The 6,000-nt window shown below is 43.5% G+C and overlaps 1 protein-coding gene across 1 annotated transcript in view; it reads right to left on the bottom strand.

Annotated features, from left to right (window-relative positions):
• The window catches only part of orai2 (ORAI calcium release-activated calcium modulator 2), a 64,529-nt gene extending 59,360 nt beyond the window's left edge, over positions 1 to 5,169 (bottom strand). Inside the window, exon 1 of the mRNA XM_048557077.2 lies at positions 4,820 to 5,169. The gene's annotated coding sequence lies outside the window, so the exon portion shown is untranslated. The remainder of the gene's footprint in view (positions 1 to 4,819) is intronic.
• Positions 5,170 to 6,000: the final 831 nt, after the last annotated feature.

The raw sequence follows: 6,000 nt of genomic DNA on the forward strand, positions 1-6,000 counted from the left end.
CACTATTGTACACAGTCTAAATTACCCACAGGGCACCCAAAGTAGACACATCTTCCAGGCCCTGTACTGGTGGATCTGCCCTCATGGACGTATTAAAACAGACCCAGAGACAGCCAGCATGCAATGATATCAAGGCTCTCAGCTAGTCTTTAAATGCTCATGATTCCAGTCATTATCCGAACTTTGTGATTAGATTAAATGCTTGAAACACACAATAATGTTTCGTAATATCAAACAGGCTTGATAAAATCCTGAGATAATAAAATGTGAGGCTGGATGAACACAGCAGGCCAAGCAGCATCTCAGGAGCACAAAAGCTGACGTTTCGGGCCTAGACCCTTCATCAGAGAGGGGGATGGGGGGAGGGAACTGGAATAAATAGGGAGAGAGGGGGAGGCGGACCGAAGATGGAGAGTAAAGAAGATAGGTGGAGAAGGTGTGGGTGGGGAGGTAGGGAGGGGATAGGTCAGTCCAGGGAAGACGGACAGGTCAAGGAGGTGGGATGAGGTTAGTAGGTGATAAAATCCTGACTTTAGTTTCCATGTGCATCATATACTAGGAGCTAGAATGTGATGTACATGGATAAAATGCCTAGAAAAAGATTTATTTTGGTTACAAGCTCATTTATTGTTGAGAAATCAGTCTGGTGAAATGACCAAGGAATGGAAGTAGGCCATTCAGCCCATCGAGACTGCTGTGCAACTCAGTTAGATCATGGCTGATCTGATAATCCTTAACTCCAATTTCAAGCCTTTCTTTACAACCCTTGATCCTCTTATTGATTAAATAGTTGCCTATCTCAGCCTTGAAATTACATAGCATGTGGTACCATCATGTCACTGGACTGGTTACCTGGAACTCCAGGCTAATGGGCATGAGTTCAAATCCCACTATGGCAGATGGTGGAATTTGAATTGAGCCGAATATTGATTTGAAAGCTAGTCTGCTAGTGTCTGTGTAACCACGGTGGTAAAATCGGTCTGATTAATGGAAATCTGTTGTCCTTATCTGGCCTACATGTGATTCCAGGCCCATTGAAATGTGTTTGACTCATAGTTGCACTCTGAATTGACCAAATAATTCAGTTCTAGGACAATTAGTAAATAAATGTTGGCCTAGTCAGTGGCACTGTCATCCCATGAATGAGTAAAACAAAATTGTAAATTTTTCATTTCTACCAGGCTGATATTGTTTTGAAGATCATGTTTTGCAAAACATTTTGGCTGCCATTCTAGGCGGTCCACTCAGCTGAAGCATAAAACAATGCAGCATTTACAAAGAATGGTTAAACCTCTTGTGCATAAATATTCTACACAGTGTATGTATTATTTTCTTTATTAAAGCCTGCTGTGTTCTGTGATTTTCTACAGACAGATTTCTCCCCTTCCCCTCACTCGCTCTCCTCCTCACCATCTCTTGGGAGCATTACTGTAGGTGGTACTTTACTGCATATCTGCCAGCCCAGAGTTATCCTCAGGAAACACATTCTCATTTTGCCTAATTATCGGTTGAAACAATTATCACGTGATCCCTGCCTCTCAAACATCCTAATGTATAAAAAATTGAGAGCCGCATGGTCCTGGTGTAGCCGAGGATAATGCCACTATTTGTGGGAGGACTTGGCCAGGAGTAAACTGGGGGAGGCTTGAAACACGAAGAGTGGGTTTGGGTCTGTTCAACATTTATTCCTCAGTCAACACTCTGTGAATGAAATTCCCCGATCATTTATCTCCAGTGATGGAAGTCCCAAAACCAGTGCTAACCTTTCCCACAACTGAATTTTATTAATCTAACCTGTCACCGCATTGTAACAGCTCTTTTCAAAATCACAAATGACTAATATCTTACTGTCGATTTGGTAAACCATCCATTATTATCCTTCCGAAACTGTCTGCAGCCCGTAACGTATCCTTCAGAATCAGTCCCATCCTTGGACACACGCATCTTCACGAGGGATGGACACCTCAGAACCTCACTTTACCACAAGCCCACAGATAACCTCATGAGGCTGCACTTCTCGAGCTTCCACCCCAAACATGGTAAAAGAAACCACCCCCTACAGACAAACCCGGCATATACTCAGAATCTGTTCAGATGAGGAGGAACATGACAGGCACCTAAAGATGCTGAAAGTTGCCCTCATAAGAATGGGACATGATGCTGAACATGAATGCCAGTTCTGACATGCCACAGCAAAAAACCACATCCACCTCCTCAGAAAACAGACACAGGGTACGACCAATAGAGTGTCGTACAGCAGCGGAGAAACTACGCCATGTTCTTCGCAGCCTTCAACATGTCATTGACGAAGATGAACATCTCACCAAGTTTATCCCTGCACCTCCACTTCTCGTCTTAAACCAGCTGCCAAACCTTAAACAGACTGTTGTTTGCAGCAAACCACCCAGCCTTCAGGTGAACGTCGACCATAACCTTGCCACAGGCATCTCCGCAAGGCATGCCGGCTCATCGACATAGATGCTACCATAACACATGGGGACGCCACCCGTCACACGCATGACAGATATTCACGTGACTCCACTCTACCTGAAACCTGCATGCAAGGAGACATGGTATTTTGGCAAAAACTTGCAGACGCTACAACAACGGATGAATGCGCAGCATGCAACAATCACCAGACAGGGATGTTCCTTCCCAGTTGGGGAACATGACAGCAGTCGAGGACATTCAGCTTCCAATCTTCAGGTAAGTGCCCTCCAGGGTGACCTTTAAGATATACAACAACACATAATCGCCAAGCAGAAACTGATAGCCAAGTTCCATACCCATGAAGATGGTCTCAACTGTGATCTTGGGTTCACGTTGTGCTACATGTGACCCCAACCCACACTGTTCTGTATCTGTAAAATCTTGCTTACTGTCCTGTTTTGACACTATCACCTTGATAACTTGTTATAATCTCTCTACCTTAATTAGTCTGTACACTTTTTGGATTACTTATTACTTTGGTCAGACGCTTGGCCTGCAACTCTTGTATCTATCATGTTATTCTAGACGTTTGGTCTGACTCCAGTACCACGTTATTTTTAATTTTTTATAATTATCTCTCTGTCTTGATTAATTGGATTATGGTCATCCCCTTACTTACTATTCAGCTGTTGACATTTTACTCACACCATCGGACTCATTTGGTCACCTGCAGAGACTTATTATTCAAATTGTCGACACTCCACTCACACCATATGTACAATCTTTTGATCTCACTGCCTATAAATTCTGTGCCTGTGTGCTTCTCTTCATTTCACTTAATGAAGGAGCAGTGCTCAGGAAGCTTGTGTTTTCAAACAAACCTGTTGGACTATAACCTGGTGTTGTGTGACTTCTGACCTTGTCCATCCCAGTCCAGCACCAGCACCTCCATATCGTGTAACACAGTGGCCCATGTAATTGCCTGCCTCCTCTCCATTGTCCAGCTGGATAGGACTGCCCCACTTGTGACTCCATTCTTTCCATCTAGTTGCAGTCAAAGGATCACCTACAGTGACTTCTTTACCCACCTCTCGCACTGTCACCTCTAGAGTCCCCCAAGGATCTATACATGGCCTTCTCCTATTTCTCATATACATGCTGCCCGGTGATGTATAAGGGAATGGTTCTGAAGGGGTTAAAAATCATATTACATTGGCTCCCCCCATTCAACAGATGTCAGGCAGTCTGTGGGTGAAGACAGGGAACTCTACTTGAGCTTTTGGAGGGAGCAGGTGTATCTTGCATCTCCCTGAGGTCCTGGTAATTATACCTGACCAAATGTACTTGTACTTTTTGCTGTCATGAAGTAACTTTCTTCTTATCTAAGAACAGTGTCTCTTCTATATATCTTCTATCAATGATCATCAAATAAACCCAAGAGAAAGCAAAGGCAAAGGGGTTACAACAAGTAAAGAGTTCAGGTATGTAATTCGTTGAAGTTTGCATCACATGCAGATAGGGTGGTTAAGAAGGCATTTAGCATACTTGCCTTCATTGTATAGAGGTTGGGATATTATGTTGAATCTGCACAAGATGTTGCTGAGTTCTCTTCTGGAATACTGTGTCCAGTTCTGGTTGCCCTGTTATAGGAAGGATGTTATTAAGCTGGAAGAGGTTCAGAAGAGATTTACCAGGACGTTGCTGGGATTGGAGTGTTTGAGTTAAGGGGTGGGGCTGGAGCATTGGAGATTGAAGGGTGACTTTTTAGAGGTTTATAAAATCATCAAGGGTGTACATAAGATGAATGGCAGGTGCCTTTTCCCTCGGGTGGGGGATTTCATGACTAGGGGTATATTTTAAAGGCGGGAGGAGAAATGTTTAGAAAAGGTATGAGGGGCAATTTTGCTTACACAGTGAGTGGTTCATGTGTGGAATGAACTTCCAGAGGAAGTGGTGGATGCGAGTACAGTTATAATATATAAAAGACATTTGGATAAGTACATGAATAATAAATGTTTGGAGGGATATGGGCCAAGTGCAGGCAGGTGGAACTAATTTATCATAGAATTATGTTAGGTGTGGACTGCTTGGACTAAAGGACCAGTTTCCATGCTATTCCACACGAACAGAGAGGGCTTGAGAAACTCTGTGGGTCAGGTGTATCTGTGGAGAGAGACACACACTTAATGTTTTGAGTCTTGTATGACTCTTCTTCAGATCTCAGGAGATTGGTTGCAGTGAATTGCCTCAAATAATTCTTACGCAGTACCGCAGACTGGTAGCAATGACAAATACCTCAAGGTAGTAGCAGTAGTCATCTGGGACAATACCAAACTCCATGATGATATCATCCAAAAGCACATCAATTTAACATGCTGAATTGACCCACCTTCACTCATTGAGAGGCTGCAGCAGTCCAAAAAGATCACTCACTGCCCAACTTCTGAAGAACAATTATGGCTGGACATCAGATGTAGCTCTCTGTGCAATGGGAACATCCGTAAAAGAACACACAAAAATAACTGAAGGACCCCTCCACATCACCGCAGCACAGCGAATCAATCACTCTCTCAAAGACACATCTGGTCATGACATACTTTTTCATTGTATTTCTTTTGAAGCTCCTTGATTGGATGTCACCAGCCAAGTTTGAGGGGAAGTATTTTATCCCTGAGACCACTTTTAAAACCTGTGTGCAATTCCAAGAAAGCTAAAGAGTTTGGCTGCAGGGAAATAACTTCACAACAGCTTCCTGGCAATCTGCGTAAATCTTTTCTTGTGGTCGCACACCAGCTGCATGTTAATGTAAAGGAGCCCTTGTGCTCTACAAATAGTTCTGCTGGATCCGTGGGCCTGCTGGGGGATGGGGTGGGGGAGGGGGCAGTTGGTGTGTGGATTCAATGGTGCTCAGCTGTTGTGGGAAACCAGCCAGAAATGCAAACTCATTTGGTATTTTATCTTCCTCCTGCCATCACTGGGAATGTTAACAAAATTGACCCTATACTTCCTGTTATTGGACAATTTGACAACTAATTAACCCTTGCTATCAGGGGTTCTTCATAAAATTAATGCAATAATGAATTTTAAAAAATAGCTGTGTGAACACATTTTATGTACTAACACACTTGTAGAAGAATGACGGAGGATCTCATTGAAACATATAAAATCCTGATGGGACGGGACAGGCACGATGCGGGAAAGATGTTCCTATTGGGTGGGAAATCCAGAACGAGGGTGTCAGTCTAAGAATAAGGGGTAAGCCAAACAGGACTGAGATGAGAAAGAATTTCTTCACTCAGAGAGTTGTGATCCTGTGGACTTCTCTCCCACAGGAAGCTGTTGTGGCCAGATCGTTAGATATCAACAGGGAGCTGGACATGGCCCATGTGGCTAAAGGGATCAAGAGACATGGAGAGAAAGCGAGATTGCATGATCAGCCATGATCATATTGAATGGTGGTGCAGTCTCAAAGGGTGTAATTGTTTCTATGTTTCCAACCCACGTTTTATTTGCACAACCCTCAACGGATCAACAAAATGTATGTGGCCCTTCAGCCCATTCATCCTATTG

Source organism: Stegostoma tigrinum, chromosome 27 (genome assembly GCF_030684315.1).
Source record: "Stegostoma tigrinum isolate sSteTig4 chromosome 27, sSteTig4.hap1, whole genome shotgun sequence".
In the NCBI taxonomy this organism is placed as follows: Eukaryota; Metazoa; Chordata; class Chondrichthyes; order Orectolobiformes; family Stegostomatidae; genus Stegostoma; species Stegostoma tigrinum.